Genomic DNA, 12,857 nt, shown 5'->3' on the forward strand with positions numbered 1-12,857 from the left:
CTGACCCCCCTCCACTCTCAGGTAGGGCAGCTGGGAGAGGCCCAGCCTCTTAGGGAAGTTGATCTAGTGCCAGTCTGGCAGCGTCACCTTGAATCCGTGACTATCAAAGGTCATTACGACCTGCAGAGTGAAGGAGGGTGGCAGCGAGGCTGGGCTCTCCTTGGCATCCTCCAAGGCCCCTTCCCCTTTGACCTCACCGTGATCTCTGACCCTCGCGCAAAGCACAGATGATCTACCACAAGCTCCTTCCCCCATCCGCCGTCAAACGAGTTGAGGACAATGGTGGACTGGTCGTAGCGAGGGTTGAAGTGCAGGCCCAGCTTCTAGGGCCCTTCACCCAGATTAATTCAAAGCTGCAGGGGGAGGGAAATAAGTGAGGGTCAGGGGCCACCGCTGCGTAGAACGGCCTGGGGGCAGGGAGTCGTGGCTGGTAGAGTCACTAAAGACAAGTGGTCTTGATCAAGGTCTGCCCTAAAACAAGGTGGTGATCCCCCGAGACATTCATAATGAAAGGCTGACAGGGGTCAGTCCACAGAAATGCTGAAATCCCTCAGCTCACAGGCGCCCCCTGGAGGCGGAGCTCTGCCTCTGCTAGGCTCTGGGGCAGGGGGCCGAACACCATCGGTCAGCGCCCCCTGGAGGTCGGCCCTTGTTTAATGTGCATGAACAGATGGAAATCGGGGCTGGTCAGTCTTTCCAGGTCGGGACTTGCAGGGGAGGCCCCCGATCCACTGGGCACCAGGCAGAGCTCCAGGAGCTTCTTTTCCTGCCCCTACAGTGGCTGCTGGGGCTAAGGAACGGAGACGTGGCACAGCGTTAATTCTGAGGGCCCCAAACCCAGGTGCGGAGGTGAAGGCACGTCCTACTGCGAGAGGAGCCAGCAGGGGTGTGGGGTGACAGGATGCCAGGATGTGGAAAAGCCCACTTGGCCCGAGGTCTGAGCACTGAGGCTGCCTCCTTCCCCCACCTGCTCCCCGTCCCCCAACTCACCGATGAGCATCTTTCGCAACGTTCCCCTTGACCTTGAGGGTTGTCCCCAAATTCATGGCCATATTCATAATCTCAAATATCTCCCGGGCAGTTAGGGCAGAGAGAAACGTTTTACTTGAGGCCCCTCAGAAGACCAGTCCCACGTGGGCCTGCGCCCTTCAGCAGATGAAGCAGCTCCTGTCTCACCGTCCCCCTGTCCAGATGGGGTCCTGAGCCCGGGAAGTGCTCCCCATACTTGCTGGGGAGGGAATGTCCAGAGCTCCAACCAAGGCCTCCCACACCCCTGTCCTGCCCTAACTGCTTCATTCCAGCCACCCCACAGGCTGCATCTGGGGGCTCAGTGAGGAAGACTCAGTTTACCCATCCAGAAATGGTACACTGCACCATGCCAGCCTCACAGTTCCCCTGAACAGAACCCCAGAAGAAAGGTTTGATCCATTTGGAACCAAACTGTACCAGCAGAAAACAGACTGGACCTGAAAATATACAAAATGCGGCAAGTCACGTGTCTGAACGTTGTCCCCTAAGTCCCTCTCCAAACCTCACTTCCCTTGTCCTCCCTCTGGCTCACTTCATCTAGTCATCCAAAAACAGTGGCCGAGCCCCTGCTGTGGGGCGTTTGGAGACACTAAGGCTGGGAGCAGCCTCCCTCAAGCCGGTGGGGACGACTCGAGATACTGTTGGCAAAGCCCCGAGCAGGGGGCCCAGCAGGACTGACGGCCACTGCGGGCGGCCTCACCGTGGGCCCTTGTCACTGTGCATTTGCTCCCTGTTCCCGCAGGACGGGGCGGGGACTGGATCTCTGTGGAGCGGGAGCTTCCCAGGGCTGCGCTGGGGTCAAGGGAGGGTCTCCACGCAGGGCTGCAGAGCCCCTTCCCCACTTGGAGAGAAGGCCCATTGTTCACATCTGCAACTGGAGGCTGAGCAGTGATGATGTGGACCAGGCACCAAAGATTTAGAGTAATTAGAGGCTGAACTTTTTCTTGTTTTAGGAGGTCCCAGTGATAGAACCCAGGACGTGGTACATGGAAACAGGCTCTCAAATATTGAGCTACATCTGCTCCCCAATGAGAGTTGTTGGTTTTTTTAAAAATTTTTATATTTATTCATTTTTTAAAAAAATATTACATTCAAAAACATGAGGTCCCATTCAACCCCACCGCCCCCACACCCCACTCCCCCCACAGCAACACTCTCTCCCGTCATCATGACACATCCATTGCACCTGGTAAGTACATCTCTGGGCATCGCTGCACCCCATAGTCAATGATCCACATCATAGCCCACACTCTCCCATGTTCCATCCAGTGGGCCCTGGGGGGATCTGCAATGTCCCATAGTTGTCCATGAAGCACCACCCAGGACAACTCCAAGTCCCGAAAACGCCTCCCCATCTCATCTCTTCCTCCCATTCCCTGAACCCAGCAGCCACCATAGCCACCCTTCCCACACCAATGCCACATTTTCTCTGTGGACATTGGATTGATTGTGTCCATTGCACATCTATGTCAAGTGGGGGCTTAGATTCCACATGGATACTGGATTCAATCCTCCTGATTTCAGTTGTAGGCACTCTAGGCTCCATGGTGTGGTGGTTGACCTTCTTCAACTTCATGTTAGCTGAGTGGGGTAAGTCCAATAAATCAGAGTGTAGGAGCTGAAGTCTGTTGAGGCTCAGGGCCTGGCTATCATATTGTCAGTCCAGAGATTCAAATCCCCTAAATATATCTTAAACCCCAACACCAACTACAATTCCAGTAAAGTATCATGAAAGTCTTGTGAAAAGAGATCCCATCTGAGTCCAGTTCCATCACGCAGAAGTACCAGCTCCAAAGAAGGGCCATCTGACATGGCAGTGAACCCCATCTGCCATGACCATAGAACCCTCGGGTCTCTTTATCCCTCAAAAGAACCAATACCTGGGGTTGTATCTACTTCATCTGTCTCTGAGACTCTGCTCAGGTGTGCATAAGGGCAATCCTTCTGACAACCTCCAGACTCTTTTTTAGAGACTCGTAGCCATATAAACTCATTTCTCCTTTCCATTTCCCCCTTACATTAGGTCAAACAGCATTTTAAAGTCATGTTATTATATGTAGACAGGGATATTCTGCTGATCTGCATTGAACCTTTAATTCAAGGTCATTTTCTAGTTGCATCTTCAGCTGGTATTTGGTAGTGATCCCTCGGTGCCAGGGAGGCTCATCCCCGGGTGTCATGTCCCACGCTGGGAGGAATGCACTGCATCTACATGCTGAGTTTGGCTTCAAGACTAGCCACATTTGAGTAACATGAAGGCTGTCAGGAGGAATCTCCCAGGCCCAATGCTGCTCTAGGCCTTGTTCTTATTGCAGGCGTATAGGCTCACAAGCATAGTCATTAGTATCAGGAGCCCACTGTGGGACCCTCATTGCTTCCTGGTTCTTACTGTTGCACCTGGGCGACTGTCGCTGCTCCCCTAGGGACCACGACAGAGCACCCCCAGCCAGGAACCCAGTACCCCCCCCAGCTGTTGTTTTTAATTGTTTCCACTATGAGTATATCTAAACATTACCATGCACCCTGGACATATGCCCTGTATAACTCCCTGTCAACCATATATAGCCTGTCAATAACATCCCATACCAGTATTCCTCCGCCATCATTGTTGAACCACTCTGTGATCCAAAACTTCCTGTAAAGTGAATCCCAATATAATCAGGTTCCCTTACTAGTAAAATGGAATATAGTGATGAGTTTAAAGGTTAGATCTAAAGTACATTTTGATTTGGAAAAATGTCTACATCCTGTCGTTTTCTTTTCTTTTTTCCTGATTATTGAGCTTCTCTTCACAAGAGTCTTAGATCACAGTAATTCGTATATACAATATACAGTACTCCCACACATTCACCATAAAACCTTTTCCCTTCCACAGCGATAATCTTTTAACTTATTCATATCATATTTACTGAAACTGATGTACAGACTCTGAAACAATAGCTTTCAAACAAGGTGACATCTGTGCTTACAATGTGGTCCATACTTTAGGATATACAGTTTTCTAAATTTTTAAGTTATCCTATGTTTTACATTATGGTTTACATTATTAGTCTGTCGTCCCCTGTATGTTTTTGGTGTAATATTACATGTTTTATATTCATCCTCTTGTACTCTCGCAAAACTCCTCTCTTGCCCCCACATTTACCTTGGTTCCATCCATTCAATATCCATTTTCCCCTCCCCTTGGGGCCCCCAGCGACAGCCAATCTCCATTTCCCGAGGAGCCACGTCCAGAGATACTTGCAACAGTGTTCAGGGCCTGACTTGCTCAACTGCCCTAATGCCCTGGGAGCCATCCTTTCTCTCGAGAGATACAGTTCCCTCTATTTGATGGTATTAGTCCTCCCCAGGATGTGGGACCACCCCAACTCTCACTTCTTGGGACTCTACCCAATGGTACAACCCACCCTGGCAAAATGAGCATTCAGACATTCCCCAGGAGTCCGTCGTGCATCAGGCCATCCCCTCCGAGCATCCTACACAGGTAATCCTCCTAATTATATTTTTATACGATTTTCTCAGCATTTTACTCTCAACCAACACCTGACACTCTCCTATGTTCGTATATTACCCCTCCCTCCCCCCAATTTTGTGGGCAATATTACCCATCCGCCCATCCCCAGCCCCCCTCAAACCCGCAAAGCCCCACCCAAAGGCAACCCCTTGCCCCCATTTTATCTCTTCTTTGTGCTCATACTTACCGCCAGCTCATCACAGATTCCACCCCTGCAGACGTCGGCTCACATCCTTCCTCCACCCCCCGATTTCCTGTAAGCCTATTTTCCAGTCTCTAGTTCTCTGAGGCAGCTTGTTTATTTCATAGCATTGAGGTCATGTAGTATTTGTCCTTCAATGCCTGGGTTGCTTCACTCAACATAAGGTTCTCAAGATTCATCCATGTTATCACGTGTGTTTGTAGCATTTGTTCTTACAGCCGAGTAGTATTCCACTGTGTGTATATACCACATTTTGTTGATCCACTCGTCTGTTGATGGGCATTTGGGTTGATTCCAACTTTTGGCGATAGTGAACAATGCTGCTATGAACACTGGTGTACATATATCGGTTTGTGCCCTTGTTTTCAGTTCTGCTGGATATATACCCAGTATTGCTGGGTCATATGGCAAATCTATGGTTAGTTTTTTGAGAAACCGCCAAACTGTCCTCCAGAATGGTTGGATCCTTCTGCATTCCCACCAGCAGTGGATGAGTGTTCCCCTTTCTTCACATCCTCTCCAGCATTTGTATTCTTCTGTTTTTTTCACAGCTGCCAATCTTATGGGAGTAAGATGGTATCTCATTGTAGTTTTGATTTGCATTTCCCTGATAGCTAGAGATTTGGAGCATTTTTTTCATGTGCTATTTAGCCATTTGTATTTCTTCTTTGGAGAAGTGTCTGTTTAAATCTTTTTCCCATTTTTTAAATGGGTTGTTTATCTTTTTATTTTCAAGCTATAGAAGTTCTTTATATATGCAAGTTATAAGTCTCTTATCAGATATATGGTTGCAAAATATTTTCTCCCATTGTGTGGGTTCCCTTTTTACTTTCTTGACAAACTCCTTTGAGGTGCTGAAGGCTTTAATTTTGAGGAAGTCCCATTTGTCTATTTGTTCTTTTGCTGCTCGTGCTTTTGGTGTGATATTCATGAAGCCATTTCCTATTACAAGGTCCTGTAGATGTTTCCCTACACTGCTTTTCAAGGTCTTTATGGTATTGGCCCTTATATTTAGGTCTTTGATCCATCTTGAGTTGATCTTTGTAAAGGTGTGAGATGGTAATCCTCTTTCATTCTTCTACATATGGCTATCCAGTTCTCCAGGCACCATTTGTTGAATAGGCCATTCTCTCCCAGTTGAGAGGGTTTGGTGGCTTTATTGAATATTATATGGCTATATATATGAGGTTCTATATCTGAACTTTCAATTCGATTCCATTGGTCTGTGTGTCTCTCCTTAAGCCAATACCATGCTGTTTTCGCTACTGTAGCTTTGTAGTATGTTTTGAAGTCAGGAAGTGTGATTCCTCCAATTTCGTTTTTCTTTTTCAATATGTCTTTGGCTATTCGGGGCCTCTTTCCTTTCCAAATAAATTTCATACTTAGTTTTTCTAGTTCCTTAAAGAAGGCTGTGTTTATTTTTATTGGGATTGCATTGAATGTGTAGATCAGTTTTGGTAGGATAGACATCTTAATAATATTCAGTCTTCCTATCCATAAACAAGGAATATTCTTCCATTTATTTAGGTCTTCTTTGATTTCCTTGAACAGTCTTGTATAGTTCTCGGTGTATAAGTTTTTTACCTCTTTAGTTAAATTTATTCCTAAGTATTTGATTTTTTTATTTACTATTGTGAATGGTATTTGTTTCTTGATTTCCTCCTAAGCTTGCTCATTATTGGTGTACAGAAATGCTACTGATTTTTGCGCATTGATCTTATAACCTGCGACTTTTCTGAACTCATTGATGAGTTCTAGAAGCTTTGTTGTAGATCTCTCAGGGTTTTCTATGTATAGGATCATGTCATCTGCAAATAATGAAATTTTGTCTTCTTCCTTTCCAATATGAATGCCTTTTATATCTGGTTCCTGCCTCAGTGCTCGAGCAAGTACTTCCAAGACAATGTTAAATAGGAGCGGAGACAATGGGCATCCTTGTCTTGTTCCTGAATTTAGAGGGAAGGATTTCAAGATTTCTCCATTATAAACAATGTTGGCTGTAGGTTTTTCATATATACTCTTTATCATATTCAAAAAATTTCCTTGTATTCCGATCTTTTGGAGTGTTTTTATCAAGAAGGGGTGCTGTATTTTGTCAAATGCCTTTTCTGCATCTATAGATATAATCATGTGATTTTTTTCCTTCAATCTGTTTATATGGTGTATTACATTGATTGATTTTCTTATGTTGAACCATCCTTGCATACCTGGAATGAATCCCACTTGGTCGTGGTGTATAATTCGTTTAATGTGTTGTTGAATACGATTAGCAAGTATTTTGTTAAGTATTTTTGCGTCTAGGTTCATTAGAGAAATTGGTCTGTAATTTTCCTTTCTTGTGGTGCCTTTGTTTGGCTTTGGTACTAGGGTAATGTTGGCATTATAGAAGGAGTTAGGCAAGGTTCCTTCTGTTTCAATTTTTTGGAATAGTTTCAGCAGGATTGTGTTAGTTCTTTCCGGAATGTTTTGTAGAATTCACCTGTGAAGCCGTCTGGCCCTGGGCTCTTCTTAGTTGGGAAGTTTTTAATGACTGATTCTATCTCTTTACTTGTGATTGGTTTGTTGAGATCATCAATTTCTTCTTTCGTCAATATGGGCTGCTTATGTGTTTCTAGGAATTTGTCCATTTCCTCTGAATTGTCATTTCCGTTGGAATATAGTTTTTCAAAGTATCCTTTTATGATAGTCTTTATTTCTGTGGGGTCAGTGGTGATATCTCCTTTCTCATTTCTTATTTTGTGTATTTGCATCTTCTCTCTTTTTTTCTTTGTTAGTCTCACTAAAAGTTTGTCAATTTTGTTGATCTTCTCAAAAAACCAGCTCTTGGTCTTGTTTATCTTTTCAAGTGCTTTCTTATTTTCTATTTCATTTAGTTCTGCTCTTATCCTTGTTATTTCCTTCCTTTCGCTTCCTGTTGAATTACTTTGTTGTTTTTTTTCTAATTCCTCCAAATGTGCAGTTAGTTCTTCACTTTTTGTTCTTTCTTCTTTTTTGATATATGAATTTATGGCTATAAATTTCCCTCTCAGTACTGCTTTTGCTGCATCCCATAAATTTTGGTATGTTGTGTTATCATTGTCATTTGTTTCAAGGTAGTCATTGATTTCTTTTGAGATTTCCTCTTTGACCCACTGTTTTTCTAAGAGTGTGCTCTTTAATTTCCAAATCATGGTGTGAAATCTGGGCCTCTCACCCTTGCAAATTTCCAGCTTCACTCCACTGTGATCAGAGATATTGTTTTATATGATTTCGTTCTTTCTGAATTCATTGAGCCTTTCTTTGTGGCCTAGCATATGGTCTATCTTGGAGAATGATCCGTGTGCGCTTGAGAAAAATGTATATCCTGCTGTGTTTGGGTGTAATGATCTATATATGTCTATCAGATCCAGCTCTTCTAATATACTGTTCAAATGTTTTGTTTCTTTAGTGATTCTCTTTTGAGATGTTCTGTCCAGAGTTGATAGTGGTGTATTAAAATCCCCCACTATAATTGTGGATGCATCTATTTTTTCACTTAGTTTTTCCAGCACTTGCCTCCCATATTTAGAGGCACCCTTGTTAGGAGCATAAATATTTATGATTGTTCGATCTTCTTGACAGATTGTCGCTTTCACTAAAATGTAGTATCCTTCTTTGTCTCTCACAATTGTTTCGCATTTAAAGTCTATTTTGTCTGATATTAATATAGCTACTCCTGCCTTTTTTTGGTTATTGTTTGCTTGTATGATTGTTTTCCAGCCATTCACTTTCAACCTCCATGAGTCTCTGGGTCTAAGATGTGTCTCTGGTAGACAGCACATAGATGGGTGATATTTCCTTATCCAATGTCCCAGTCTGAATCTTTTGATAGGTGAGTTTAATCCGTTGACATTCAGTGTTATTACTTTCAAGGAATTATTTGTGTTAGCCATATTTTAATTGGATTTGTGTTTGTCATATTTTGTTTGTATTTTTTTTTCTTTCTATTTTTGTCTTTTTTGTTGCTCTTACTCTCCTCCAACTCTGCCTCTCCTGTTTTTTCCTTTCTTCCTGCAGAACTCCCTTTAGAATTTCTTGAAGGGGAGGTTTCTAGTTGGTATACTCTTTCAGTTTCTGTTTATCTGCGAATATTTTGAACTCTCCATCATTTTTGAATGCTAGTTTAGCTGGATAGAGTATTCTTGGTTGGAAATTTTTTTCTTTTAGTACCTTGACTATATCATACCACTGCCTTCTTGCCTCCATGATTTCAGATGAGAAATCAGCACTTAATCTTATGGAGCTTCCCTTGTATGTGATGGTTTTCTTTTCTCTTACTGCTTTTAGAATTTTTTCTTTGTCTTGAGCATTGGATAATTTGACAAGTATATGTCTTGGGGTGGGCCTGTTGGGGTTTATGACCAGTGGAGTGCGCTGTGCTTCTTGGATATGTACATCTGTCTCTTTCAGTAGATTTGGGAAGTTTTCAGCCATTATTTCCTGCAACACTCCTTCTGACACCTTTCCCTTCTCTTCTCCTTCTGGAAAGCCTATAATACGTATGTTTAAGCGTTTTGCATTATCATTCAGGTCCCTAAGTCCTACCTGGATTTTTTCTATCTTTTTATCGACCACTTCTACTATCTGTTTGATTTCCGATGTACTGTCTTCCACATCACTAATTCTCTGCTCTGCCTCTTCTAGTCTGCTGATATTTGCTGCAAGTGTATTTTTGATTTCTTGAACTGTGGTGTTCATTTCCATCATATCTGTTATCTTTTTGCGTATGTCTGCAATTTCCCCTCCAAGTGTTGTCTTCATGTTTTTAACCTCTTCCTTTACTTCATCAAATTTGTCGGTGATAAATGTTCTGAGATCTTTCATTGCTTGTGCGAAGTTCTGCTCCCCTTCCTGATTTTTAGTTTGTTGATTGGATTCAGCCATGTTTTCCTGATTACTGGTTTGGTTTGTAGATTTTTGTTGCTGTCTGGTCATCATTTTTTCCCTTGACAGGTTTAATCAGTTCCTTAGCTTCTTTGTCTAGTCTTGGAGATTAATTAGCTGTTGTTTTTGCATAAGTGTTATATCTTCTCTTTGTCACTTTGTTCTTCTTATTCTAATTTCTTATTGCTGGTTAAGTTCACTTTAAAGGAAAGTATTAGTGCCGGGGAAAGGCAATTGTGTAAGCAAGGAAAAAGTGTAAAGTAGTATTGGTGATATATGTTAACAAAGCAACAATATGCGATCTGGGAGGATGGAGGTTAGATTCATGTAAATTGTGTAGAGTTATAGCAGTAGGTAGAGTACCTATAATGAAGTAGATGACTGAATATGGGAAGAATACGGTATGAACTAAAAAGCTATTGTTTTCATGAGAGAGGGAAAGAGAAAAGAAAGGTAATAGTTTCAAGAGTGGATAACAGACAGAAAACAAAACAAAGGTATTAGAAATTAAGAGTTAGACATGGGCGGCGAGGGGCAAGATGGCGGTTGAGTGAACTTCCCTGTTAGTATCGCCTGCAGGGAGTCGGCTGGGCGGTGTTGGAGACTCTTTGGGACCAGGCTGTTTCGGGATTTTTGCTGGTCCGGAGGTGTCTGGACATCAATTTGGAGGGAAGGAAGTTTTGGATCACAGAGTGGTTCAACAATGGCAGCAGAGGAATACTGATATAGGATGTTATTGACAGGATATATATGGTTGACAGGGAGTTATACAAGGCATATGCCCAGGGTATACAGTAATGTCTAGATATACTCATAGTAGAAACAATTAAAAACAACAACTGGGGGGGTACTGGGCTCCTGGCCGGGGGGTCACTGTCATGGACCCTGGGGGAGCAGCGGCAGTCCCCCAGGTGGAACAGAAAGAACCAGGAAGGAAGGAGGGCCCAACACTGGGCTCCTGATACTAATGGTTATGCTTTTGATCCAATACACCTGCAATAAGAACAAGGCCTAGAATAGCACTGTGCCTGGGAGTTTCCTCCTGACAGCCTTCATGTTACTCAAATGTGGCCACTCTCACAGCCAAACTCAGCATGTAGATGCAGTGCATTCCCCCGAGCGTGGGACATGACACCCGGGGATGAGCCTCCCTGGCACCGAGGGATCACTACCACATACCAGCTGAAGATGCAACTAGAAAATGACCTTGAATTAAAGGTTCAATACGGATCAGCAGAATATCCCTGTCTACATATAATAACATGACTTCAAATGCTGTTTGACCTAATGTAAGGGGGAAATGGAAAGGAGAAATGAGATTATAAGGCTATGAGTCTCTAAAAAAGAGTCTGGAGGCTGTCAGAAGGAATGCCCTTATGCACAACTGAGCAGAGTCTAAGAGACAGATAAAGTAGATACAACCCCAGGTATTGGTTCTTTTGAGGGATAAAGAGACCCACGGGATCTATGGTCATGGCAGATGGAGTTCACTGCCATGGCAGATGGCCCTTCTTTGGAGCTGGTGTTTCTGCGTGATGGAATTGGACTCAGATGGGATCTCTTTTCACAAGATTTGCATGATACTTTATTGGAATTGTAGTTGGTGCTGGGGTTTAAGATATATTTAGGGGATTTGAATCTCTGGACTGATAATATGACACCCAGGCCCAGAGCCTCAACAGACTTCAGCTCCTACACTTTGATTTATTGGACTTACCCCACTCAGCTAACATGGAGTTGAAGAAGGTCAACCACCACACCATGGAGCCTAGAGTGTCTACAACTGAAATCAGGAGGAGTGTATCAAGTATCCATGTGGAATCTAAGCCCCCACTTTACATAGATGTGCAATGGACACAACCAATCCAATGTCCACAGAGAAAATGAGGAATGGGTGTGGGAAGGGTAGCCATGGTGGCTGCTGGGTTTGGGGAATGGGAGGAAGAGATGAGATGGGGAGGCGTTTTCAGGACTTGGAGTTGTCCTGGGTGGTGCTTCACGGACAATTACGAGACATTGTAGATCCCCCCAGGGCCCACTGGATGGAACGTGGGAGAGTGTGGGCTATGATGTGGACCATTGACTATGGGGTGCATTGATGCTCAGAGATGTACTTACCAGGTGCAATGGATGTGTCACAATGATGGGAGAGAGTGTTTGCTGTGGGAGGAGTGGGGGGTGGGGGCAGTGGGATTGAATGGGACCTCATTTTTTTTAATGTAATTTTTAAAAATAAATAAATAATTAAAAAAAAAAAAGAGTTAGACACTTTGTGGATCAAAGAAAGGGATGTGGAATATAGGAGAGATAGTAGATGATGGTGGATATCAAGATGTAGGGGGAAAGGAGATAGTGTAGATAGCCAAAATCTATTCACACAGAAATGAGGCAGTGGAGGATGAGGAAACCATCAAATGTGAGGTGTTTCCTGCAGCACCTCTTGTATAGTTAAGATAAAATAGAATAAGAAGAAGATGGGGGACAAGAGAGAGAGAGAGAAAAAAAAAGACTTTGGGGGATACACTGGGAGAAAAGACTAGGGGATAATGCAATGTTAGCAATCAGAACATTAAAAAAATAAAATAAAAAATTAAAATAGAGTAAAAATAAAAACAAAACAAAAGAAAAAATGCAAACGTTGAGGGGTAGGACATTCAAAGACCTCAGATGGACCTCAGGGCGTGATGGATTCAGGGATGGAAAGTCTGAGATATTGAGGACCCAAGAGGTGTGAGTCTCTGGGGTGTGGGCCACCAGGGTTTAGGGGACTCAGACCTGGCAACCTCAAGTCCGGTTAACAGGAAGCCTAGGAGCACCACAGTGCATCACAGCCTTCAGGGATCCCTGCAGGTGGGTGCCAGCCCTAAGGATGAGGTCACATCCACAAGCTCTACCCTGTCTTCTGTACCCCACAATTCACTCACTTACTGGGGTCTATTCTGTGGATATATCACCAATTGACTTCAGGACCCCTCCCACCCTGTGATCCCCCCGGAACGGCCACCTGCGGGCGCCTCTAGGCTGCAGCCAATTTAATGACTCATATCAATAGCCAGGCCTGGGCAGGGGCTCCAGCCAGAAATGCTAATAAGAGTCCAAACCCGAAATTCCCACGCTTCGCAAAATATTCCCCTAATCAGCTTCCAAATGTCTCCCACCCTACCAGACCCTGGTGGCGTCTCTTTATTGCTCTCACTTTAAGTCCACTGT

Source organism: Dasypus novemcinctus, chromosome 12 (genome assembly GCF_030445035.2).
Source record: "Dasypus novemcinctus isolate mDasNov1 chromosome 12, mDasNov1.1.hap2, whole genome shotgun sequence".
Classification (NCBI taxonomy): domain Eukaryota; kingdom Metazoa; phylum Chordata; class Mammalia; order Cingulata; family Dasypodidae; genus Dasypus; species Dasypus novemcinctus.